The sequence below is a fragment of the Sturnus vulgaris genome, unplaced genomic scaffold (genome assembly GCF_052056855.1).
Source record: "Sturnus vulgaris isolate bStuVul1 unplaced genomic scaffold, bStuVul1.hap1 Scaffold_195, whole genome shotgun sequence".
In the NCBI taxonomy this organism is placed as follows: Eukaryota; Metazoa; Chordata; class Aves; order Passeriformes; family Sturnidae; genus Sturnus; species Sturnus vulgaris.
The window spans coordinates 8,707,340-8,734,948 of record NW_028276170.1 but is presented as its reverse complement, the minus strand read 5'-3'; the positions used below and the strand labels follow the sequence as shown (position 1 = coordinate 8,734,948).

General features: G+C 49.6%; 1 pseudogene; it reads left to right on the top strand.

Annotated features, from left to right (window-relative positions):
• Window positions 1-27,609, top strand: LOC148218062 (uncharacterized; annotated as a pseudogene).

Here is a 27,609-nt window from a genome sequence, read left to right as displayed (position 1 = left end):
ATGCAGTAGGTGGATCACGAAGTCTGAACCTGCCAAGTTCTTCAGCCAGTGGGGAATGGGAGAGGGAGATGCAGACGGGAAAACGAGGATAAAAAGGAGGCGGCGTTTTAGAGACCGCATGGCAAATGCCGCATGGCCTCTCTCTTTGTTCATCAATAAAGTCACTTTTACAGGACTCCTCTGTCTCCTTTGGGCACACAAACCTCTGGCCACGGGAATTTTCCCGCACAGCCCCGGGCACAGGGCAGACACCTCTGTGCCACCCACAGCAACCGGGACGAGCCAGCGCTGCTCCGGCACCGGCTCCTGCCGAGGCCCCAGCGGGAAGGAGACCGCGGGCAGCCGCTCCCGCAGCGCCCTCAGCCCAGCGCCAACACGGGCCGGCACCGGCACAACCAACCCGCCAGAGCCCCCTGCCGCCCCCTCGGCCCGCAGCGAGCCCCGAGCCCCCGCACAACCGAGCGCGGCTCCCACCTGCGCTGGGGCCGCCTCCGAGCTCCGCCGCCGCCTCCCCGGGCTCCGGCCGCTGCCGCCGCTGCCGGGCCCGCACAGACGCTGCCACAATGGCGCCTTTGCTGCTCTGCCCAATCAGCGCGCGACAACCAGGAGTGACATTGGCACAATCAGCCAATGGCAGCGAGGGCCGGGCTCTGCACACGGCCCAGCCTCGGCCCGCGCTCTCAGGGCCCCCCGGGCTGTGGGAGGGCAAAGGCGGAGATGAGGAGCAGCCCTGGAACGGGCCCGGGCCCGAGCCGCCATTGGCCTGGAAACACAAACAAAGTTCTCCGCAGCTCCCGGCACGCCTTTCCCAGCCCTGCGTGTTCGCTGGCTCCGGCTCAGCGGGAAGCCCTGGAGCCTCACTGCCGATACCTCCTAATTGGGAGTGTCTATGCATGGATTTGATTTCCCCCAAAACGGGAAAACTGCCCCAAACGCCAGGGGATAAGTGTGGGAGGAGTGGAGAGGTTTCTGGCAGAAAACTCTAAAAACTCAGAGCAAGGTAATGAGAAGTAAATGAAGACCCTTCAAACCAGCTTTCGCCCAAGCCTCCCTCCTTCCATCTGCACCTCTTACCCTGGCAGTGCAGGGTGTGAGAAACAACGCTCATATTTTAAAATTTTAATGGTTTATGAAACCTTAACAAAATATAATAAAGGGCTTGTGACAAAGGTCGCTCTTGTTTTTTTCTTTTTTTAACTCTCAAAGTTTTATTTAACTTTAGCACAAAAATACACCAAAAGACTGAATTAGGAGAAAAATCACCGTTGGGAGCACAGGACTAAACCCCCACGTGCTCCCCTACAGAATGGATGTTCTGCCTTTTATGCCCCTGGGCCCTCCCAAAGTCTTGTCGCTGAACTCCTTCCCTGCCGTCCATTGCTGGAGACTCCTTTCTTACATCTGCACTGCTTACCTTATCAAGTGTAACAGTTGTTCTCCACCCAAATTTAACACGAGCAGGTGCTACTTCCCTTTCAGGTTATGATCAGAGCTTGAATGCAGTGATTTCAAGTGAATAAATTACCTTTCCCTCTTTCAGTCGGAAATGAGCTACTGCCACCTGCACTTGCCCTTCCCTTCCTCTCCTGAACCACCGAACAGCCCCACTGGGATGGCAGGAGCTGGGCCTGGGAACTGCTGCCTTTGGAGTTGCATCTCCTCCTCCCGTGGCCGCTGCTCAGAGCCCAGAAGTGCTCTGAGAACTTGAAGTTCTGGCAGCTGGGTTAGAGCCTACATGGGAGGAGGAGAAGGTTCACCAGAGCCCTTCTCCTGCCGTGCCAGCTCCAGGGCAAGGAGTGCAATGGAAGCCAGCCAATGTCCAAAGCCCATCTGCTCTGCCAGTTCCTGTGGGAATGAGCTGCTGCAGAGGGGAAGATTTGGGTGGGAATGTGGTTCTCTAAGAAGGCCATAACTAAATGCTTGCATGGGGGTTTTGGCTTCTGGAGCAGTGGGGTAGGGCTGTTGTTGGTTCCTACCCCTCCATGCCATGATGATGTAAGGGGTGAGGGATGCCATGTGTGCTGTGCACTGGCAGTGATCCTCAAGATATCCTTCGAATCCTCTCCTTCAAACTAGTCAAGCTCCTGGGAAAGACAGGACCGAAAGGAAAAAAAGCATTCTCAGTTTTGTGCCCTCCTGCCCTTGTGGGGTGAGGGGCAGGAGGCAGAGGTCCAGCTTGGTCTCTCTCTGACCTTTCCTTTGAGACAACACTGTCTGCTCCCACCACAAAGGCACAGAGGGTGCTCTTTGCCCCCACCAGTGGGAAGTGGCTCTGCTGACCCCACTAAGAGTGCTGGAAGATGAGTCTGTGAACTAAACAGTTGAATATTGCCTAGAGGGGGTAGCAGGCAGTAGATGTGCCACCATTCTCTTTCCAGGACCCCACTGGGAGTACTTGAACTATTGACGATGAGAGAGAGACGGGAACACTGAATGGTGATCAAAATCCAATTTTTACTGAGCACTACATGTGCTTATATACCATTTACAGGAAGGCTGGCAATATTTTCCTGCAATCACATAGACAAACCTTATATAGACAAACTCTCACATAGACAAACTTTACATTTGGACTTAGTAAAATCTTATTTCCCATAACCCAGACTTGATCCAGTCCTCTTGCAGTCAGGTCTCTGTTTGCTCTTGCCAGGCATCCTCGTTGTCAGGCTGCATTTGCTGATTAAATCTGCAGTACTATCAGTCTCATTTGCATTAACCATATCCACACCTCCCCCGTTTCTTTTAACTAAAAATACACTCTTCAGCGATTTGTCTATTAAATTCTTAACACCCTGTAAAATACAAGGAATAACTACTACAATGCATAATATGATGCCTAATACATACAAACCTATTTGAACTAAATTCCTAACCCAGCCAGTGAGTCCCCAGTGCCCTAAGAGCCAGTTCAGCCAGTCGTACCCATGATCTACCCGAAGTTTATTCACACCTTCTTTCAGGGCTTGAATGCTGGCATAGATGGGCTGGGAGTGGTCAGAAAGGTTAAGGCAACACATCCCATCGAATTCCTCAGCCACAGGCGGCGGCGGAGCTCGGAGGCGGCCCCAGCGCAGGTGGGAGCCGCGCTCGGTTGTGCGGGGGCTCGGGGCTCGCTGCGGGCCGAGGGGGCGGCAGGGGGCTCTGGCGGGTTGGTTGTGCCGGTGCCGGCCCGTGTTGGCGCTGGGCTGAGGGCGCTGCGGGAGCGGCTGCCCGCGGTCTCCTTCCCGCTGGGGCCTCGGCAGGAGCCGGTGCCGGAGCAGCGCTGGCTCGTCCCGGTTGCTGTGGGTGGCACAGAGGTGTCTGCCCTGTGCCCGGGGCTGTGCGGGAAAATTCCCGTGGCCAGAGGTTTGTGTGCCCAAAGGAGACAGAGGAGTCCTGTAAAAGTGACTTTATTGATGAACAAAGAGAGAGGCCATGCGGCATTTGCCATGCGGTCTCTAAAACGCAGCCTCCTTTTTTATCCTCATTTTCCCGGCTGCATCTCCCTCTCCCTTTCCCCACTGGCTGAGATACTTGGAAGGTTCAGACTTCCCGATCCGCCTACTGCATGTCCCTCTTAATATTCACCCCTACTACGATATTAATCTTACTGCTTTCAATCCTTCCTTTTCTCATATTCTCAAGAATTGCCTTTACTAACTTTTAATTTCCATTGACTCAATTTCTTTTCCTGCATCCTCTTTGGTGCAAGGTGTCGTGCATGGTAAAAAGCTGAGAGTTGCTGCAGCACGTCAGAGGAGCAGCAGCATTCATTTATGCCACGGTCTGCCAGGGAACCACGGAAACGTGTCCCATTCCCATTATTTCTCCGGAATACGAGATATTTTCATATTTCCTTTGCTATCTGTTGAACCGCTTTTCGGTTATCATTTGTTTGCAAACAGCCGTTTGTATCATTTAATTTTCCACAAACTCCTCCTTCATCTGTAAGTAGATAATCTGATCCCATCCCATGGTGAAATGTCTCGTTCCTCATTTCAGTGGCTTGGTCAGCAGGAAGGTCAGGAGCTGGAGCTGTCTGCTTGGTTATTATTTCAACGATACTTTTTAACCTAATTATGCCACTCAAATTATGAATGGATTTTCTGTGTCCTGATATGAATTCGTTAGGGATCCCAGGGGCTGGTCCATGGTGTTGTAGCATTTGTTCTGGTGTCTGTTCATCTTTTTCCCTTTTTTGGGTGCTCCCTCCTGCCACGGCTGCATCAATTGACCACTTTTATCTTATGAAATGATAAAATGTTTGGATTCCCAACTCATTTCTCTGGACTAGCAAAAACACCTCAGTGCTTTGGGGAGAGGCATGATCCCCCCACACACACTTTTTTTCATGAAATTTGCTCAATATTCTCCGTTTGCTGTTTCCCTTTGCAGCTTAACCAATTTCTGTTTTAGTCAGATATCCTCACTATGGGCTCTGCCTTTAGTTGTGCAAATTCCATCTGTGCAAGCAGGCAGAGCTGGGAGTGAGGGGCAGATGGACTCAGAGAAATTCCTCCCCCTGGCAAGAAGGCCCTTGGGCATTGTCCACACTTTTCCAGAGCAATGTTAATTTGCATTTCTAAAACTCCTCTCCTGGCTGCCTGGAACTAGGATTTTCTTCCAGAGCAGCCTTTAGGTGATTCACACGTCCACCCTCATAATCTGCTTTATTTTTCTTTTTTTATTTTTTTTAGCCATTTTTTATTAACAGTTTATGCGTTAAAGCCTCACCATTAATACTCTTCTAGGTTTGCAAAATGCAACTTAAAGGTGAGCTTCTAAAGATCCATTCTGAAATTCTGCCGTCATTAAGAGCCACCACAAATATATAGAAAAATATTCCAATGCAATCAAGTCTTTTCTGCCTCTTCGCCTAAGAGTAAAAATTGCTTGTCACACCCCTGGCCCAAACCTAACTGACAATCTAAAAGTAGGATTAATGTGAAAAATTTTTCTCATGGTGTAATCTTGTCACTGAAACTGCAGGGACAATAAAAAACTCTCCAGCAATATCTTTAGTGTTAGAGAGTCAAGGCATTACTTGATTCTGGTCAGGATGTGCAACAGAAACAATTTCTTCCACACATAGCCCGGATGTGCAGAGAAAATCATTCCATGTGGTGTGAATTTTACTAGATTTTTCCTGAAATTTTACAGTCTGAACCCATTGAAATCCATTGGTTTAGTGTACATTGCTTCAAAGTTGTGTAGTTTTTAGTGTTTGGTTTCCTATTGCACTCAGATTTCTCCTCTTCTGATGTTAATTAGATCCACATTCCTGGATTTCCTTCTCAGTCTTTTCCAGACCAGGTGTCTCCATCTGGGCCTGGGGCAGTGTCTGGGGTGGGTGTTCCTTGATGTTTGCTGATGTTTCCTTGATGTTTTGTTGAATGTCGTTCTCTTTGTGGGAATATTTTGGGCTATTCCCAGATGTTAAACTCATCTCTGTTGAGTGATGCAACATCCCTTAAAAAAAACCTTTTAAAATTTCTTTCCTGAGAGAAAGGCAAACCGAGCCTGACTAGTAAAATGAAAGGTAAAAAAAATTTAAAGTTGGTATACTTTCCAACAGTGGAATCGCAGGCAGCCCAGTGTGTGAGTGTAATTGAGAGGCAGAGTCCTGGGTGGATGCTGTGAACAGCAAAGTGCCAAGGCAGGCTCTGTGCCAGCCCAGCTTCCTGTGGCAGAGATTTCACAAGAGACAGGATTCTGGCCACAGACTGCTTGAAATATCCATCCCTTATCTCCAGCCCGCACTAGGTGGAGAATTCCCAGGGTAAGGAATTGCAAACATCAATTCCAAGGGAGATAATTGAATATCTGCCCTGGCTCTGGCCCAAGGTTATAATGGCCGGATGCTTGGCCTTCAGCCAAGGGCACACACTGACTCAGAAAACACTTCCTAAATGCAGCAACATGTTGCATATTCATAGACCTTCATGCATTATTCAGAATCACTCTCCTCTGACCTGTAAATAATTTTTTCCTTCCCTGGGGTTTTGGTGTCCTATAATCCAGGAATGTGAAGAATTTCCTGATTATCTTTTTTACCATTCTCCAAGTTTGTTACATGAACAAAAGATTTTTACATTATACTCCAAGAAAAATATATTTATCACACAGCTATTTATAAGTTTTGTTAATTGCAGAACTAAAAGAAACTATATTCACACGGCAATGTTTTCCAGCATATAGCATTCATTTTAATATTTGCAAAAACTCAATAATATAATGTACACTTATAACACACTTAGAATTCAAATTTCTTTTTCTCAGTGTGGAGGAGACATAGCTGGTGGTCCAATCATTTTGTTATTTTTCATTTTCTCAGGTTTTTTTCCTTTTCTCCTGTCCATACATCCCTTATCTCCACCCTCCACTAGGTGGAGAATTACGAGGGTAAGGAATTCCAAAGATCAATTCCAAGGGATATAATTCAATATCTGCCCTGGGTCTGGCTTTTATTCTTGCCAAAGTCAATGGCAAAAGCCGCTACCATGGCATCTTGGTTTCTATCACCAGCTTCCAAAGGAGTTTCTTTATTTCCCCATTCATTCTTTCTACCTGACCTGAGCTCTGGGGGTTCCAGGGCTTGTGGAGGTCCCATTGTATTCCTAAAGCAGCCATAACCCCCTGAAGGGTCTTTGCTGTAAAATGAGTTCCCCATCTGAGAGTCTGTTGTTTCCACAATCCCTTATCTTGGAGTTATTTGTTTTAGAAATACCTTAATAAGCGATCCGGTTATTGCTGAAGAAGTCAGAACTGCTTTTTTCACCCTGTTAGCTGCCATGCTGTCACCAGCAGATATTTGAGCCTTCCTGCTCAGGGCATTTCAGTGCCAGGCTCTTCCAAGCACACCCAGCTCTGCCGGTTGAGCTGACCATGCAGGGGTAACCTGAGCTTGGTCTAATTCCCTTTCCTTCATCAGAGCGTGTCTTGGAGCTCTTTTCCCTTCTCCTGCCCTTGCAGACCCATCCATAAACACATTTTGTCCCTCAGGCCAGGGAATGTCTCCTAAATCTCTCCCAGCCTGGCTCTGGAGCTCTGTCACTTGAATGCAGTCATGGGTTTGTTCCCAGCCCCCTGTGCCGGCTGTTCAAACAGGAGCCTGGGTTAAACCCTTCCCCTGTCCTCAATTCTAAATCCTCCTGTGCCACTGAACAAGTTTCATTCTGTAATCACCGAGCACTGCTCATCCATGTAGAGGCTCCTTTGGTTATCAAAGCTTTGACTTGGTGCCAGACTTGAACAACAGGAGATCCTCCTACCATCAGTTTTTGGGTCTCAGGTCCCATTAAAGCTGTGGCTGCACAATTCTGCAGACAATGAGGCCACTCTGGCCACTGGGCTAAACATTTTAGCACAAGAATTCCTTTGGAATGGCCCTGTTTAACACCCACATCCAATTCAAATTTCTTTTCTAATTCTAAAGGAGCCGTGTCTGGGGCAACAATCATTTTGGTTTTATTTAATTTTTTGAAGTTTTGCAGTTTCTCATGTCCATACCACAACATTGAGGCTATCTAGGCCTAAAAAGTCAGACAATCTTCAATCCAGGATTGAGGATCCAATTGCAGGTCCTGCAATTATCTATTCAGTCTCAAAATTCTCCCAGCCCCATTTTAGTGCTGGGTAATGTTACTTCTGAGATTCCCTAGTCTTTCTCTGGGTCAATACACCACAAACCTTCAGTCAAAATATTTAACCTTTTTCTCCACCATTTGTGTTTTTTTTTTCAAATACTCAAAGATGCATTTTAGCCTGAACATTCAGCCATTTCAGTGGCTTCTTCTGCCACTTCTTGTCCTCCTGATTGCAGCAAGTCATCCACATCCTGCATTAACCCAATCCCTGGGGATGGGGTAAATTCCTGTGATATTTTCTGCAAAGCTTGCCCCAATAAGGCTGGTGCTTCCGTGCATCCCTGCAGAAGGACCGTCCATGTCTTTCTCATTTTCCCTTCTACCTCTTGTTCCCACTCAAAGGCAAAATCCAGTTTACCATCCTGTGTAAGTGGGCATCCCCAGAAAGCATCTTTGCCATCAAGGACTGAATGGTGTCAGTGTGAGGAGGGCACCTGGTTGAAGATGGTGTAAGGATGTGAGAGCCCCTGGGTGCTGGGGCCCCCTTGGGCCCTGGGGTTCATCCCTGAGGGGCTGTAGAAACTCTGCCATGGCCTTTGCCTTCCCCTTGGCCTTTTCCTCCTCCCTTCTTGCATTCCCCTGCTGTGCCTTTGTGACCAAGTGCTCCAGGGGCTTCTTCTGCCCCTCCTGCAGCCCCCTCAGTGCCTGGGGGTGCTCATCCTCTGACAGCTGCTGAGCTTTCTGCTAAATCATTCCTTTCTGCGGTGACCCAAGGAAAATGCTTAAAAGCTAATCTGGATGCTTGCACGTCCAATGCCCATTTCCCAGCTGTTCCTTCGTGCTGCTCCTTGTGCTGTGGCTGCCGTGGCCAGCCCGTATCCCAGAGCCGGTGCCTGTCCTGCCGCAGTGTCCAAACGCGGCCCCCCCGGCGGGCAGGGCCGGCAGCTCCACGGGGCCGGGCAGCGGCCGGGGCGTCCCGCAGCCTCCTGGGGGCCGGGGGCCACTGCCGGGCCTGCAATTGCCGGGGGGTGCTGGGCTCAGGCAGCGCCCGGCGCTGAGCCCCGGCTGCCCCACAGCCCCGGCCCGGCCCCGCAGCTCCCCACAGGCCCCCAGCCCGTGCTCCCGGTGCCGCCCCTCTGCGCCCGCTCCTGCCGCTGCCCAGCACAGAGAAACCCCCTGCAATCCTGACCTCCTTGTGTGCCTGTCCTGGCAACCGGGGATACAAAGGATCTGCAGCAGCTGGCAACTTCTGAGGATAAGAGCCTGCTGAAAAACATCCCCATCCTCAGTATTTTTCTCTTCGTCGTCTTTGTCATCATCCATTTTCTTCCCACATAGACTCCTGCTGCTTCTTCTTTCCTGAACCATATTCCTGCCCACTGCCCTTCACCCAATCTCTTCCCAGCACACCAACACCATCCATCCCCTGTTGTCTAAATCCCTTCTGGACTTCCCTTATTGCCCCCCTGGGTGTCCATGTCCTTGATTACCTCTGGGGGAATGTGCAAACTCCCTCAACATGCTCCCAAGGGCCCCTTCAGAGATATTGTGGGATCGTCATGTCTTTTGCCAGGATCCCTTCCTGGCTTTCCATTTGTCCCCGAAGATCTCACTGTAGTCCCTGCTGAGATTTTCAGTGCTCTCTGGCTGCCGACTCTTCCCAGCCCCCCTGATCTGTCACTCGTCTGTCTCCTGGTCACTCTCGGGTACCCAATCCATGCCCTGTGCTGCTGCCACCCAAGGGAGCCGATCACCCAAACTGGGTGAGGCACCTTCAGCTCCACTCACTGTCCCCGCCCTGGATGGGGGAAGGAATTCGGACCGAGCCCCAAGGTGTGTGGGAAAATTCACATCACCAGAGGATTCTGTGCACAAAGAAGACAGAGGACTCCTGTAAAAGTAATTTCATTCACAAATAAAGGAAGAGGCCGTGGGCCATTTCCCATGGGGTCTCTGCAATTGTTAGTAGACACAGCATCCTTTTCATCCTAATTTTCCCAGCTGCATCTCCCTCTCCCTTTTCCCATTGGCTGAAGTACTTGAGAGGTACCGACATGCCAATGCACCTGCTGAATTTCCCCCCCCCCCCGTTAATATTCATCCACTTTTGTATAGCTAACGATATTCATTGCTCTGTTAAGTCCTTCTTCTTTTTCTGGGAGTTCATGAATTGAGCAGGACCTTGGCTGAGCAGCAGTCTGTGTGATCAATTAATAACATTTTCTGACCCTGATGGCTTCTGCTGTCACTTCCTTATGTCCACGTCCCCGGCCCTGTGTCCAAGCGGATTCGCAGCCTGTGTTTGTAGAGACCCTTTGCTGTTGTTCCTTGCATGGGGGTCCCCCGTTTTGGGGCCATCCCCCCTGGAGCAGGGTGTCCCGGCTTGGTGCAGCCCCGCCCCTCGGGCAGCGCTGAGCCAATGAGAGCGCGCGGCGGTGATGACGCAGCAGTGTCCAGGCAGAGCCGCAGCTCCCAGCGTTGCCCACCTGGAGCCACCTGCGCCCGGCCCGGGCCCCAGCGCCCCCCTGGATGGGAATTTGGGGAGGTGGGAGGGGGGGAGCGCCAAGGCCGGGCCCCCCCGCGCTGTGGTGGCGTTTTGGAGGTTTTTCCAGGCACGAGATGCCCAGTGACTTCCTGAGATGAACCTGGGCAAGGAGAAACCCCCAGCCTAAGGCCCTCTTCTCTTTTGTTTTCCTCCAAACTAGGATTTTTCATTCCAAAGACCTGGGCAGATGGAGCAGGAGGAAAAACCCCAGAGATCCCTCTCGAGGAGCGGCTGCAAACCCAGCCCAGGGAGCTGCGAGGAGGAAAGACCCTCCCTGAGCCGGGAAGGCGGCCGGAGATCCAGGCAGAGCTCAGAGCTGGTGGAGAAGCCTCCTGGAGGGGAGAAGCCCCACAAGTGCTTGGAATGTGGGAAGGGTTTCAGGTGGAGCTCCAGGCTGATTCGGCATCAGGTGATTCACACTGGGGAGAAGCTCTAGGAGTGTGAGGAATGTGGCAAGGGATTCAGAGACAGGTCAGGCCTGATGCATCACCAGGTGATCCACACAGGGGAAAGGCCCTACACCTGCTTGGAATGTGGGAAGAGCTTTGGATGGAGCTCTGCCCTGAGAGACCACCAGCGAATCCACACCGGGGAGAGGCCTTACAAGTGTCCTGAGTGTGGGAAGCGGTTTCAGAGAAGCTCCACTCTCCTCAGACATGAGCGGATTCACACAGAGGAGAGGCCCTTCCGCTGCCCCGACTGCGGGAAGGGATTCAACCGCAACTCCCATCTCATCAGGCACCGGCGCATCCACACTGGGGAGAGGCCCTACGAGTGTCCTGAGTGTGGGAAGAGCTTCTCACAGAGCTTTCACTTGACCCAACACCAACGGAAGCACCACTAAGGGAAGCCCTGTGAGTGCCCCGAGTGTGGGAAGAGCTTCGTGCTCTGCTCCAGCTCCATCCCCCATGGGAGGATCGGTGTTGGATGATCCCCAGTGACCCCCATTGGGCAGAGCCCTGGTGATCCGTGGTCCCGGTGATCCCTGTTGGGTGGAGGGAAGGGGTTGGAGAGATTTCTTTCCCTTCTCCTCGTGTTGCTGTGATTTGGTTGGTAATAAATTCCCTCGCTGTGCCCAGGCTGGCTCTGTTGTTCCCGTGCCGGTGCTCGGGCCGGGATCTCTCCTGTTCCTTCTCTCAACTCCCGGGCCTCTCCTCAGCCAATCAGAGAATGCGATGAAGAAGATTCAGCCAATGAGAGAGAGCAGCTGTGATGACTCACCGGTTGCCGGGCAGACCCGCAGCACCCAGTGTTCCCCACCTGGACCCCACCCTCCCCCCCAGCCACGATCCCCCCGCGGGGTTCCCCCAAGTCCTTTCCCAGTCCCTCCCCCCAGTAAACGGAACTGGGTCTAATTGGGAAGCTTTATTGGGCAGGGGGGACATGACCCCCGGGACCCCCCCACCCCACCTTCTTGTACAGGTAGAAGCCGAGCACCAGGAAGACGAAGCCCAACACGGAGCCTCCGATCCCCATCAGCACCTTGCTGCGGGCGGCGTCTGGCAGCATCTCTGGGGATCCACAGGGGTCAGGACCCTCCAGACCTTCCGCAGCCCCTCTAAGCACCTTCCTAGTCAACTCCTGCCCACCCAGGACACCCTGTAACCTCTTCCCAATCTCTTCCCAGCCTCCCCAGGACCCACCAAAGCCCCTCTATTTCCGCTCAGGATCCCATAACTCCCTCCTAGTTAACCTCCCCACTGCTCCAGGATCCCCAAACCCTCTCCCATTCCTTTCCAGGACCTGTCAGAACTCACCAAGGCCTTCCCAGTCTCTTCCCATCACAACCAACCTCATTCCAACCCTTGCTTTCCAATCCCTGATCTTGTTCCAGCCCCTCCAGGCTCACTCAGATCCCTCCCCGTTCCCTCCAGCTGATCCCAGTGTGTCCCCACTGTCTCCTAATGTCTCCTAGTTTGTCCATCTCACTGTGGCCTTCGAGCTCCCAGCCAGCCCCAGCTGCCTGCTCTGCTCCGTGATGGATTTCTACGCTGCAAAGATCCAGGTGAGTTTTTTTCCAGGGCCAGCAGGAGCTCTCGGGCCACGTGGTGGCCACCGACCTCAGATGGCCTAGACCTGCTCCCCAACAGCCCAGACTGCTCAAGTTATATCATGACAATAGTTATAGAATGATTTACATTATAAAATTACAGTTGGGATTAGTTATAACTGGAAGGCCTCCAGGCCAGCTGTTAGCTACTACAGGTTTAGTGCTGGCCAAATCTTCCTCTAGAATTATTTACTCATTTCCTGCTGTGAGATAGGATTAGGAGGAAGGCAAAGCAGGCTCAAACCTTAAAGGGTATAAAGAAAGAACTTTATTAACAGAACTAAAAGAATTATAAGAATCAGAATAAAACCTTCAGAACACTTCTCCTCCCTCCACATCCTCTTTTCTTTACACTGACAACGTGCAGGAACAATTCAGCCAGTTTACCATCTCTAAAATAGTCTTTTTCCAGTTCACTTAGGGAGAGGAGTCTCTCTTGTCATGCTATGGAGACTTCTCCACAAGAGACAATTCTCTCGTGGCTTCAAAGTCACAGTGAATCAGCTGCCCAGGAGAATGGAAATCTCATGACGGTGTAAAAGTCCCTCCCCTCGACCTACAGCTTTCCCCACAGTTGTTTTTGAGGGCTCAATCTTTGGCTAATGGGACACACTTTTAAGGATGAGCTGTTCAGAAGCAAAGGTTCTCTTCATCTGTCTCTGAGATCATCTTCATCCCTGGGAACAGAGGTTCTCTTCTTCTTCCCTGGGGTAAAGGGTCTTCATCACTCTCATCTCTCTCTGTTCAAGCTACTTCAATATCTGCTGGTTCAGCATGGATGCTTTTGCTCACGTCTACAATTTGAACACTTCATCCTCCACGTGCTTTTCAGCAGGTTACAGGGAAATAGAGTCTGACATACCAACTTTATCTTTCCCATAGACTTACAAGAGGATTTCAGCCCAACACTCATGCATCTCCTCAATCCCTCCCATCTGGGACCTGAATTCTACTTCTCTAACCTTGGGGTCCAAGTGTTGTTCCTCGACGTGTCTTCACTCTGTCCTGTTCTCTCATGCAAGAGAGAATTGAAGGTCTGCAAGTCTCATCTGTACAGTGAAAGAGATAATATCTTGTTCCAAGGCCTGCAGATAATCATATGATCCCTGCTGGGTGGTGGCCAGAGCTGTTTACAGTGGAGAATTCTGGGGGGCTGTGCCAGGATTTTCAAGGGCCCCAGCCAGAACAGTGGGGCCACTCTGGCTGCACAGCTTTTTCAGTGGTTTAACAGGTTGTCAGTTCTCAACACTAATCACTGATTAGATTTTATCAGACATGGAGGAAGCTCTTAGCAGCTCCTGTCAAAAAAAATCATTTCCGGGGGTGGCTTCTTCACTCCTCACAAAATGTCAAATGTGCAAAACCAGCACAGAGGGTCCCCCCTTTCTGTTGTGAGGTCTCATGTTGTCACCCTTGGCTCCATGAGGCCCTGTAAAGTCAAAATGGATCCTTCATTCCAGGAGACCCCAAAATGTCACGATGATCTGCGGACACCATAAGGCCCTGAGGCATCACAATGGCCCCTTGGTTCCAAAAATCCCCACAGAACCATAGGGGCCTCTGGATTCCATCAGACCCCACAGTGTCACAGAATCCCTTTCTTTCCCTGAAGCCCCAAAATATCACAAAGGATTCTTGGTCCCATGAGGCCCCACAGAATTAGAAGGGCCTCTGGATTCCACAAGACACTGGAGTGTCACAGTGTCCACACAGTTCCATGTGTCTCCTGAGTGTCACAATGGCCCCACAGTTCCATGTGTCTCCTGAGTGTCACAATGGCCCCACAGTTCCATGTGTCCCCTCAGTGTCACCATGGTCCCATGGCTCCAAGAGACCCTGCCATTTCACAATGGCCCAACAGTTCCATGTTTCCCCTCACGTCACAATGGCCTCAGGTTTCGATGTGTCACAATGGCATCATGGTTCCATGTTTTCCCTTCAGTGTCACAATGGCCCCACGCTTCCAGGAGGCTCTGCTGTGGCATAGTGGCCCCAGTGTTCCATGTCCCCTCATGTCACAATGGCATCAGGGTTCCATATGTCCCCTCAATGTCACAATGGCCCCAAAGTGTAATTTATGCCCTCATTGTGACAAGGGACCCATGGTTCCATATGTCCCCATAGTGTAACAACGGCCCCACAATTCCAGGAGGCCCTGCAGTGTCACAATGTCCTCACAGTCCCACCTGTCCCCTCAGTGTCACAGACGAGCAGCACTGGAGTGGGAGCAGCACCACTGGAGGGGTTGCAGCTGCACTGGAACAGGAGCAGTGGCTGTGGAAAAACAGGGGAGAAGCTGTGGAACACAAGTCCTGTGAGGAGCAGCTGAGGGAGCTGGGAATGTTTATCCTGGGGAAGAGGAGGCTCAGGGGAGACCTCATCACTCTCTACAACTCCCTGACAGGAGGGTGCAGCCTGGTGGGGGTCGGGCTCTTCTCTTAGGGAACAGGGACAGGACAAGAGGACACAGCCTTAACTGCACCAAAGGAAGGTCCTCCCGTGTCTCCACCCATGTCTCAGTTCAGTGAATTTATTTTTACCCCAGTGTTGGATGTTTTAAAGGGATGAAGAGAAATTAAAAGCAAATCAAGGCCAAAAGAAAACGATTTCTGTGTCTGTGTGAGCTGAGGATCCACGTGCTTGGGTGGAAGAACCTTTTTTGGAGGGGTTTCCACCCCACTGTCTCCAAAATCTTGGTCTTTACCTGAGTTCATCACCCTTTGGCTGGAGAAGACACCCTTGGGCAATAGGAAATCAAAATCCTGGAATCACTGAGGTTAGATGCAGTGGTTTTGGTTTATTAATTTGAAAATGTTTTTGTTTTGAAATAGGATTAGGACAAAGGTAAAAAACAGGTTTAACTTTAAACGGTAGAAATTGAAATTTTATTAAGGGGAGCTATAAGAAAAAAACTTAGAATAACGAACAGTTTTCTTGTGGTTTTGATGTTAGTGATTAGCTGCCCAGGAGAATGGAAATCTGATTACTATCTAAAAACCCTTTTTTCAGATTAACAGTTTTTCTCATAACTTTTTTTAAGTACTGTGTTAATTTACAAGGCACAGTTTAAGGATTATAACAGGTTAAAGAAAAAACAGTTTATTTTTGAGTACAGAGATTTTTTTTCTTTTTCTTGGGGGAACAGTAGGGTTTTTTTATTATTTAAACAGGAGATTACAGCAATCTTAACATTTGTTTACTTTAATATCAATGCTCTTGTTTATATGTACAGTTAGAACAGTCATATTCACCTCAAAATAGTTTTATGTGTTGTAGATGAAACAAGAGGCTTTTCTCCGTAGTTTAAAAAAATAAATTTTAGCTCACTACTTTTCTCCTTTCTTTATTTCATATTTGACTTTTCTTTTTAATTGATTTCGGTGATTTTATAATGTTTCTGTATGTATGACTATTTTGGTGGGTTTTTTTGGCTTTGTTTGTGTTTTGGTTGTTTTTGGTTTTTTTGGTTTTTTTTTAGGAGAGAGAATAAAGTATCTGTAAAGTTTTATTCTGGGCATTCCAAGAGTTAATACCTTGCCCGGGCAGCAGAGGGTTTTGTGATTTTTCCCAGGTGGGGCAGTCAGAGTTATTTAGGATAAAGAGTCTTTCAAGGCCACGCTGGGGGCTGGGTGAGGACTGTAGGGTTTAGTCAGAGGAGTCGTGATGAGTTTCTGGTTTCATGGCTGTTCTCCAGCGCCCGCTGCACTCAATTCCAGCCACGGGCCGGGGGTTCTTCCTCCACCCTGCCCAGCAGGGCACCACCAGAAGAAAGGATTGAACACAGAAGATTTGCTAGAGTTGGATATCAACAAATTCATTCTCCCCAAGGAATTCCCAAAGTTGGTTTGCATCCTGATGGACTTTGCTGCCCCTGAATTCATCCAGGTGCCCACAGGGAGACAGGATGATGCACAGTCCCCCAGCCAGGTGTCTTCCCAACACGGATCACCAGGACCACGGATCACCAGGGCTCTGCCCAACAGGGGTCACTGGGGATTATCCAACACAAATCCTCCCATTGGGGATGGAGCTGGAGCAGAGCACGAAGCTCTTCCCACACTCAGAGCACTCACAGGGATTCCCTTAGTGGTGACTCCGTTGGTGTCGGGTCAAGTGAAAGCTCTGTGAGAAGCTCTTCCCACACTCAGGACACTCGTAGGGCCTCTCCCCAGTGTGGATGCGCCGGTGGACAGTGAGGGTGGAGTTGTGCTTGAATCCCTTCCCGCAGTCGTGGCAGCGGAAGGGCCTCTCCTCTGTGTGAATCCGCTCATGTAGGAGGAGATTGGAGCTGGTCTGAAACCTCTTCCCACACTTGGGACACTCGTAGGGCCTCTCCCCAGTGTGGATGCGCTGGTGTTTTCTCAGGTTGCAGCTCCACCCAAAGCTCTTCCCACATTCCGAGCAGGTGTAGGGCCGTTCCCCTGTGTGGATCACCTGGTGCTTCATCAGATCAGAAATAGTGCTGAAATTTTTCCTGCATTTTCCACACTCATAGGGCTTTTCCCCAGTGTGGATCCTCTGGTGCCGGATCAGGTTGGAGCTCCAGCTGAAACCCTTCCCACATTCCAAGCACTTGTGGGGCTTCTCCCCTCCAGGAGGCTTCTCCACCAGCTCTGAGCTCTGCCTGGATCTCCGGCCGCCTTCCCGGCTCAGGGAGGGTCTTTCCTCCTCGCAGCTCCCTGGGCTGGGTTTGCAGCCCCTCCTCGTGAGAGATCTCCGGGGCTTTTCTGCCTCCTCCATCCCTGCACACCTGAGGAATGAAAATTCCTGGTTTAGGGGGAAATAACAAGAAGAGAGCTCCATAAACTGGGTGTTCCTCCTTGCCCAAGTTCATCTCTGGAAGTCATTGAGCATCTTGTGTCTGTAATAACCTCCCAAACACCAAGATTCCTGCCCAAAATCCTCCAAACTTTAACACAAGGATCAAAAACACCCCAAATATATAGATTCAGCCAAAATCCCCTCCAGACATGTGCTGGTTTGAAAGCAAAACCAGTGAGAGTCTCCAAGTCATAAATACAATTTGATAGGAAAAAAGATAAGAGAAAAAAAATACATGCAATAGTACAAAAGAAAACAACTGACAGAATCAGAATACAACCTGACTCCCCGCTAGTTAGGGTGGTGGTAGCAGTCCAGATGAAGTGGTCTTGTTGTAGTAGTGATGCTGTAGAAAGGTCTGGTAGCTCTTGTCCTCTGGAAACCAGTGGGTAAGGGCTGCCTTGGTGTTCCAAAGCTCAGATTTTATCTAGGTAGGAAAGGCTTGGCTCCTCCCCCTGGCTGGAGCATCTCCCAATGGGATGTTGGAATTTTATCAGTCATGCAGTGGCACTCAATGGCCCATTAACAGAAGATATCTTCCTGGAAGAAGGATGGGTTGTGGAAAAGATAAAGAACACTGCCCTACCTGGTTTTAACAGATGGCCCATTAGCAGAGGATATCTCCCACACAGATAAGGATCACTGCTCCACCTGTTTTTTTCCACCACTCTTTGTTCTTTTGTTTCTTCCTGGGACCTCTGACTGGTTACTTCATGTTTGCTGCTGATTTCTTCTTCCTTTTGAAGATGAAAATGGTAAAAGTGTCTTTGACCTGCCTTGCTGGATATTGTGAAGAGGAACAGTCATCTACTGCAAGTGGAAGTGTCACAGGTGGAGCAGAGTTCTGTGAGTGCTGTATCAAACCAGACCTCGTCAGACCTGCCAGAACAACTGGTCCATGCTGCCCTTCACTGCTCTGCCTGTTCCCCACTGTTTCATGCCCGAGTAATTTAACTGCTGTTAATTGGGTGTGTGTTTCACTCGAGCCAGTCCAGCAGAACCAGCAGAAAGCAGCCCCAGAATGAATGGGGCTCTGCAGAGGAGCCCCAGACTATTCATCAGCCTGCCCGCAGAACTGCCTCCAACTCTGAACCCTTGTGACCACACTCTGAAGAAGACACACTTCTGATATTTCTGAGGCACTTATGACTGAGGCACTGCACGTGCTTGTGCAGGGAAGAATCCCCAAGTTCTTTCTGTCAGGAAAATTAATCCACAAACACCAGGGGTTTATGTCCAAAAAGGAGACAGAGGAGTCCTTTTTGCTTTATTCAAATAAAGGGAGAGGCCATGGGACTCCCTTGGGATCGCTCAAATTTTTGGAGGACGCAGCCTCCTTTTTATCCTGTTTTCCCGGCCGCATTTCCCTCTCTCTTTCCCCTTTGGCTGAGGTACTTGAGAGGCACAGACTTCCCGGAACGCCTGATACCTGAAATTCCCCTCTAATGTAGAACCCTCCCTTTTAATTTTTAATTCTTATAGAATTCATAGTTTTCTCCCCCGTTGCTTCTTTCATCTTTCGATATCCAATTTCATTTATCAGCAGCCCTACAGTTTGTTTGTAAAGGCAAATATCTCTTTCCATTCATCAATCAGTGGAATCCATCCCATTGTTTCTTTTATCTCTCAGTGCTAGCCTTATCTACAGGCTGATCCACAGCTCATTTGTAAAGGACAAATTCAACATTCCTCTCAACCCCTGCTCTTTTATTTTTTAATAATTGTCTTTACACACTTTAGCTCTCATTGACTTAATTTCTTGTTCCTGAGTCTTTTTTGGTTTTGTAATTATTTGGAGTGACATCAATTTCTGTCCTTTTGTAACCATCTCTGGATCAGTAGGCGTGGCTCTTACCTGCATCCTTTTGATCACATGTTGAATAAGTTGTACTAAGCAAGGGATCATGCCTGGCAAAAAGATTAGAGTTGCTACAGCACGTAAGAGGAAAAAAAGCAGTTGTTTAACTTATAGTCCACCAGGTAGCCAAGAAATCATGTCCCATTCCCATCCTTTTCATCTTTCGACTGGCACATGAGCTAATTTTTTTAATTCATTTTGCAATTTGTTTCACCACTTTTCCATTGTCCTCTACTTGCCTATTTAGGCAATAAGTGTCTTTTTCAGAAGAATGAAGCCGCCATGGACTTCCTTCTTCATCCCAAAATCCTGTTCCATTACGGACCTTACCCAGGGTGCTAATCTACTGTTGATGTTCAACTGGGCTGGCCACCCATGGCCAGTTTTCAGATTGTCCTGGCCCTCCACAGACCCAACAATTGCTAAGGTTAAAGGTTTTTGCTACTTCTTCTCCTAAGGTCAAAAAATTATTTTCCCATTCTTGGCCCCAACCTAACTGATAATATAAAGGGAACATTATGAAGAGAAACATTCTGGTTGTGTAATCTAATCTCCTAACTTCATTTTTACTTTCACGTTGTCTTTCACACCGCTTGTGGCGAGTGAAGGCACAGAAACAGCTCAACATAAAGAAAACAATGACAGCAAGGGTTGGCCCCCAGTGCCTGGAGATCTGAGAGGAGGGATGCCCACACAGACTATTTCAGCAGGCACTCTGTGGGTGGGCACACGAGGCTTCCCCCGATGTCGACGCCCTGGCTGCTGCTCCAGTCCCCTCCTGCCGAGTGTCAGTCGCGGCTTCCCGTCCTTCTCCTCCAGCTGAGATGTCCAAATCTCTGGGGCTGCAGAGACCTTGGCCCGAGTGTGATGGGTCCAGCCGTGTTCAGCTGTCTTGACGGCTGTGTCTGTGCTCAGCAACACCTGGAAAGGTCCACGCCACTTGGCCACCAGTGGTGCTTCTTCCCACTCCTTAACCAGGACCCAGTGTCCCGGTTGGATGTTGTGAACAGCAAAGTCCAAAGGCAGGGTCTGTGCCAGCTGAGCTTCCTGTCGAAGAGATTTCACAAGAGACAGTTGTTTTAACAATTGTAAGGCTAGAGCTCTTGGTATCCACTGCTTACCATTCCTTGTAAACCAATTATTTTCTCTTTCCTCTGCCCCACTCTTTTTAATTATCTCAAGTTCCTCTGGTGGAAAAGAGAGTTTCTCTGGCAGCGGTGCAGTTACTGGGAGCAAAGGCAGGATCTTAGAGACTTCTGGCAACAGTGCAGCTTTTCGAGTTTCTTCATCAGCCAGTCGGTTTCCTATTGCCTCCTCCGACCATCCTGCCTGATGCCCCTTAATGTGGATTATTGCCACCATTTTTTGGTAAATTCATTGCCTCCAATAGGCGAGAGATTAGCTAATGTCTTTCCTTTGCAGCTGAATAAACCTCTTTTTTTTTTTTTTCCATCGTTTTCCAAATGCATGTATCACCCCATATGCATATTTAGAATCAGTAAATATATTTACTGTCTTGTCCTGGTATAATTCACAGGCTCTTACAAGCCCGTACAGCTCTGCTGTCTGAGCTGACCAGGTGTGTGGTAACCTCCCCCCTTCCCTTAATTCCTTTCCATTCACAATAGAGTATCCTGTAAATCGTTTCCCTTCTACCACCTTGGAGGACCCATCAATGAACACATTCTCTCCCTCAGGCCAGGGAATATCTCGTAAATCTTCCCTAGCCCTTGTCTGGAGGTCTATAACTGGATATAATCATGGATTTCTTCCTGGCCCCCCTTTTCTCCAGGGCCATTTAAATAAGAGGCTGGATTAAAATCTTCTCCACTTTTAAATTCTAAATCCTCCTGTTCCATTAAACAAGATTCATACTGTAATAATCGTAATGTAATGAGCACTCGTCATCCACTTAGAGGCTCTCTCAGTTAACAAAGCTTTAATCTGATGTGGGACTTTAACAATGAGATCCCCTCCCCTTGTCAGCTTTCGGGCCTCAGCCACCATCAGAGCTGTGGCTGCACAGTTCTGCAGACAATGGGGCCAGCCTCTGGCCACCGGGTCTAACAACTTAGAAAAACAGGCAACAGGCCTCCGTGTTCCCCCATGCTCTTGCACCAAAATTCCTTTAGCATGACCCTGTTTGACATCCACATATAGTTGAATTTTTTTTTTCTGCATCTGGAAGAGCTAAGTCTGGGGCATTAACCAATTTGTCCCTGGGGCTGCCCATACTTCCTAATTTATTTCAGCATAAGCCTTCTCAGACATTTTACACAAAGATATCACAGTTTCGGACTCCGTGTCACTTTTTTACAATGCTAATTTGCATTCCCATTCTAGCCATCAAATCTCTTCCCAGTAAATTACAATCACAATTAGGAACAAACAAGAATTCATGCACTTCAAATCTGTCCCCCACATCTATTAACAGAGGTTGAATAAAATGCACTCGCTCATCCTTCCCACTTACTCCTTGAATAACCAAGGATCTTTTTGACAATTTCCCCCCCTTAGGTATAAAATTTAAGGTGGATGGAGAGGCCCCCGTGTCTACCAGAAAACACACCTCCTCTCGATCCGGACCCTCCTTAAAAGTTATCAAGGGCTCCTGAGTGGTGGGTCTTTGGTATAACAGGAGCCCCTGACACCCCTAACAATCCATTTCCATTATCCTCTGGACTTCCTCCTCCTGAGGGTCCAGTTGTTTCTGCGGACACTCGTTTTTCCAATGCCCTTCTGCCCTGCAGACAGCACACTGGTTCTTCCCCAGCCGCTGTTTGGGTCGGCTGTCCCCTGCCGAGGAGGGAATCCCTCTGCCCCTTCCTTGTGGCCGACCCCGTCCCCTCTGTCCCTGGGGACCCCTTGGACCCTGTGGTTTATTCCTCCGGGGCTGCACAAACTCTGCCATCATCCTTGCTTTAGCTTCTGCCTTTTCCTCATCCCTTCTTACATATATCTGCTGTGTTTTTCTAACCAATTCCTCTAGAGGCTTATTTTGCCACTTTTCTTCTTTTTGTACTCCTTTCCTTATATCAGGCCAGGCTTTAGTAACAAATTGCACCTTAAGCAATGTGTTGAAGGCTGGCCCTTCAGTATCCATTCCCCCGTGCTTCCTCAAGGCATCCCTAATCCTCTCCAACCAATGAGGGCTTTCCTGTTTCTCCTGTTCTAACGACAGAGCCTTAGCTATGTTGTTAGTTCTGGGAGCCGCTGACTTGATTGCCCTGATCAAATAAGCACGGCAATCACGGTGAGCCAGACTGGCCTGGTTATTTGGGTCCCACTGGGGGTCTGCCTGGGGGATGGCATCACCCACCGTAGGTGCATTGGGTCCAGCTGCTTGTGGATGTTCATTCTCCCACAGCTGCCGAGCTTTCTGCAAAATCATTCGTTTCTCTGATGACCCAAACAAAATTCCCAAAAGAAAATCCCAATCCTTCCATGTATAATCCGCATTTCCCAAATATTCCTCTATCTTTTCCCCCACCCCTATGGGATCATCCAAATATGGGGGTAATTCTTTTTTCAACCCTCTTATATCCTGGGTATTGAGTGGTACAATTACAAACCCAAATCCTCCCCCTTGACCCCCAAAGGAACTTGACAGAGTGGCATCTGGTGTACCCCTGTCTCTTGGGGGGCTTCTGATGCCCTAAACTGAGTTCCTCTTCTAGTTCTGGGGGGTGATACAACATGCTGCTCCCCTCCCCCTACACCGTCATCCTTCTCAGGTGGGGCTGTAGGAATAACATTTTCCTGATCCCCTTGCTCTGAAAGTTCAGGATACAGATGACCTGGGTCAGCTGGCAACACTGGAGGACAAGAAGGGGGAAGGTGCTGAAAAACATCCCATTCCTCACCACTTTCCTCTAAATACCTCCACAAAATTCGACACAAATGAATTTTATCTGTTCCATAAGGTGGCCATATAAGTCCCCTTGCCAACTTATACTCTGGCCACACAAAATAACAATATTTTACCATCATTTCCATAGTTACTTCTGGGTGAATATACAATCTTTCCCAAGACCTCAGTATTCACCCCAAGGGACTCTCCGGGGGTATTATGGGATCGTCATCCCTTTTTCCGGGGCCCCTTTGCGGCTTCACCTTTCCAACCCTCTCTGGGTGCCCCGTTTTACCTGTGCTACCCTCCATGGGTGCCCTCTCAGGTTTACCTGTGCTACCCTCCATGGGTGCCCTCCCAGGTTTGCTCCCCGAAGATCCCATTTTACTCACCGGTGAGATTTTCAGTGGTCCTTCCCTGCGGACTCTTCACGGACCCCCCTGGTCCGCCACTCGTCTGTCTCCTGGACAGTCTCGGGAACCCAATGGATCGCCCGGTACCGGCCGGCACCAAGGGGAGCTGATCACCCAAACTGGGTGAGGTGCCTTCAGCTCCACTCGCTGCCCCGGACGGTGGAAAGATCCCGGACGAGCCCCCAAATTGTCAGGAAAATTAATCCACAAACACCAGAGGTTTATGTCCAAAAAGGAGACAGAGGAGTCCTTTTTGCTTTATTCGAATAAAGGGAGAGGCCATGGGACATTCCCCTGGGATCTCTCCAATTTTTGGAGGACGCAGCCTCCTTTTTATCCTATTTTCCCGGCTGCATTTCCCTCTCTCTTTCCCCTTTGGCTGAGGTACTTGAGAGGCACAGACTTCCCGGAATGCCTGATATCTGAAATTCCCCTCTAATGTATAACCCTCCCTTTTCATTTGTATTTTTTATATAATTCATAGTTCCCCCCTCCCCTTGCTTCTTTCATCTTTTGATATCCAACTTGATTTATCAGCAGCCCTACAGTTTGTTTGTAAAGGCAAACATCTTTTTCCATTCATCAATCAGTGGAATCCATCCCATTGTTTCTTTTATCTCTCAGTGCTAGCCTTATCTACAGGCAGATCCAGAGCTCATTTGTAAAGACAAATTCAACATTCCTCTCAGCCCAGAGGAGAATCTAGCACAAAATATTCTCCCTGTGTACTGCACGACAAAAAATATTCAGGGGAAAATACAGTGGCATCTGAGGCTTGTGGAATTCCCAGAATACTGAGCCTGCAGAGGAGGCAAACAGCCCTGGCAGTGCCTGAGGGGACTTCTCCTCACAGACTCCTCTCAAAGTGTGTCACTTCAGCAGGGGAAGGCTTTCAAACCTTTGCCTGTCCTTCCTCCTGTGATAAAATTTAAGGCTCCTCCTGAGAAAATACTGAGCTACAAAGAGTTCTCCATTCCTCAACAAAGCTACTCAGGTGCTCAACCGAAGAAAGAGCAAAACTGAAGGTGGTCAGAAATTTCCCATCAAGGCCTATTTGCAGAGAAACCTCACCATATGGGAGCAAATATTTATTATCATCAGTTCACCCAAAAGAAACCCAACCCTGTATTAAGCAGCGTTTTAAACGAACTTGAATTCTTTTTCCTCACATATCTGCTGGACTGGTTTGCTCCTTTTTTGTCCTAGAGAGAATATTAGAACGATTTGCTCTTGACAGGACTCCTTGGGTGGCCCCCAGCCCTGGCTCCTCACCACGCCTTGCCTGGGCTGTTAACGCAGCCTGTCAGCACCACCTGACTTTGGCAGCCTGTTCAGGCCTCGGGCACGGCTGGTGCCACGGTCCCCTCTGGTGCCACGGTCCCCTCTGGCTCCTGGCGTGTCCCTGCTGCTGGAGGAGCCCTGCTCGTGCTGCTGCCTGCGTTCAACAATGCCGGTCCTGCTCCCCAGGCAAAGAGAGACCAAAATCACTGCTTTGGGCAGCTCGTTTGAACGAGTTGAACACTTACTCATCTCTAACACAGACCTCTTAACACCCACACACCAACACCTGGAAGTCACCTCATCTACAGAGGTGAGGAAGCCTGAGAGAACAGAAGGTCGACGTTCAAGCACATTTGTGGGACACATATTGAGAAAGTAAGAAAATTACAGCCTGAATAATATTCCAGGCTGGAGCTTTTCAGCTCTGTTCCCAGCCGATAAGCTGGTCCAGCTCAAGGCTAGGGAGAATTTCTCCCAGGCTGATAATTTGGTCAAAATAAAAAGGAATTAGTAACAAAGATAGAACAGCTGTTGTGATGTGTGACCAGGCCCTGGGAATGGGGTGTCTTCTGTCTGAACCAATCACCTTTTCTCTACTCTGGGAATTACGAGTCATGCTATAAACCGAGTGTATTTCTGAATAAACTTGTCTCTTTTTTCCTGTCATGAAAGATGACCATGTAGCTCCCGAGAGCGCTGCGAGGAGATGGTGGCGCTGGAGCGGGCCGAGGAGCGCATGGCCGAGCTGCAGCAGGAGAAGGGCAGCCTGCGGCAGCTGCTGGAGGACGTGCGGGCCGCCCTGCAGAGCAGCGATGCGCGGTGCCCGGCGCTGCGGCTGAGTCCGGGCCGGCTTCTGCACCGCGCTCCCGGCGGCGCCTCGGGTGGCCCCGAGCGCTTCAGGAGAGATGCTGCTCTCGGAAAGTCAGTGTTTAGAACCCCTCCACCTCCGGACTGAGACCGAAGTTGCTCCTTCATCCTCGGCATTAACTTTCCAGCAAAGTTTAGTTACAAGGGAGGCTTTTAGGAGAAATGTATGGCATCGGTGTGCCATTAAATATGTTTGTGATGAGCACTGTTCAAAGTGTAGGGGAATTGAGCTTAACAAACCCACGTGTACAATGCTGCTGCTGCTTCTCCTGCACGTGCAGCCAGGATGTGCTGATAGCAGATGCTGGGTATGCACTCCTGCAGGGTTTTTCCTGAAGTAAGAAAGAACTTTGGGATTCTTCCCTGCACAAGCACGTGCAGTGCCTCAGTCATAAGTGCCTCAGAAATATCAGAAGTGTGTCTTCTTCAGAGTGTAGTCACAAGGGTTCAGAGTTGGAGCCAGTTCTGCGGGCAGGCTGATGAATAGTCTGGGGCTCCTCTGCAGAGCCCCATTCATTCTGGGGCTGCTTTCTGCTGGTTCTGCTGGACTGGCTCGAGTGAAACACACACCCAATTAACAGCAGTTAAATTACTCTGGCATGAAACAGTGAGGAACAGGCAGAGCAGTGCAGGGCAGCATGGACCAGTTGTTCTGGCAGGTCTGACGAGGTCTGGTTTGATACAGCACTCACAGAACTCTGCTCCACCTGTGACACTTCCACTTGCAGTAGATGACTCTTCCTCTTCACAATATCCAGCAAGGCAGGTCAAAGACACTTTTACCATTTTCATCTTCAAAAGGAAGAAGAAATCAGCAGCAAACATGAAGTAACTAGTCGGAGGTCCCAAGAAGAAACAAAAGAACAAAGAGTGGTGGAAAAAAACAGGTGGAGCAGTGATCCTTATCTGTGTGGGAGATATCCTCTGCTAATGGGCCATCTGTTAAAACCAGGTGGGGCAGTGTTCTTTATCTTTTCCACAACCCATCCTTCCTCCAGGAAGATATCTTCTGTTAATGGGCCATTGAGTGCCACTGCATGACTGATAAAATTCCAACATCCCATTGGGAGATGTTCCAGCCAGGGGGAGGAGCCAAGCCTTTCCTACCTAGAGAAAATCTGAGATTTGGAACACCAAGGCAGCCCTCACCCACTGGTTTCCAGAGGACAAGAGCTACCAGACCTTTCTACAGCATCACTACTACAACAAGACCACTTCATCGGGACTGCCACCACCACCCTAACTAGCGGGGTGTCAGGTTGTATTCTGATTCTGTCAGTTGTTTTCTTCTGTACTATTGCATGGATTTTATTTCTCCTCTTTTTTCCTATCAAATTGTATTTCTGACTTGTAGTGTCTCACTGGTTTTGCTTTCAATCCAGCGCAATTTTGGAGGGGATTTTGGCTGAATCTTGATATTTGGGGTTGTTTTTGATCCCTGTCTTAAAGTTTGGGGGATTTTGGTTGGGAATCTTGTTGTTTGGGAGGTTATTACAGACACAAGATGCTCAATGACTTCCAGAGATGGACTTGGGCAAGGAGGAACACCCAATTTATGGAGCTGTCTTCTTGTTATTTCCCCCTAATCCAGGAATTTTCATTCCTCAGGTGTGCAGGGATGGAGGAGGCAGAAAAGCCCCGGAGATCCCTCTCGAGGAGGGGCTGCAAACCCAGCCCAGGGAGCTGCGAGGAGGAAAGACCCTCCCTGAGCCGGGAAGGTGGCCGGAGATCCAGGTGGAGCTCAGAGCTGGTGGAGAAGCCTCCTGGAGGGGAGAAGCCCCACAAGTGCTCGGAATGTGGGATGGGTTTCAGCTACAAGTGCAGGCTGATCCAGCGTCAGATGATCCACACTGGGGAAAAGCCCTACGAGTGTGGGGAATGTGGGAAGGGCTTCAGCAACAGCTCCACCCTGATCCAGCACCAGGTGATCCACACGGGGGAACGGCCCTACACCTGCTTGGAATGTGGGAAGAGCTTTGGGTGGATGTCCTCCCTGAGAAAACACCAGCGCATCCACAGTGGGGAGAGGCCCTACGAGTGTCCCAAGTGTGGGAAGAGGTTTCAGAGAAGCTCCAATCTCCTCCTACACGAGCGGATTCACACAGAGGAGAGGCCCTTCCGCTGCCCCGACTGCGGGAAGGGCTTCAAGCAACATGGCAACCTCACTGTCCACCGGCGCATCCACACTGGGGAGAGGCCCTACGAGTGTCCTGAGTGTGGGAAGAGCTTCTCACAGCGCTCTAACTTGACCCGACACCAACGGAGTCACCACTAAGGGAAGCCCTGTGAGTGTCCCGAGTGTGGGAAGAGCTTCGTGCTCTGCTCCAGCTCCATCCCCCGTTGGGCAGAGCCCTGGTGA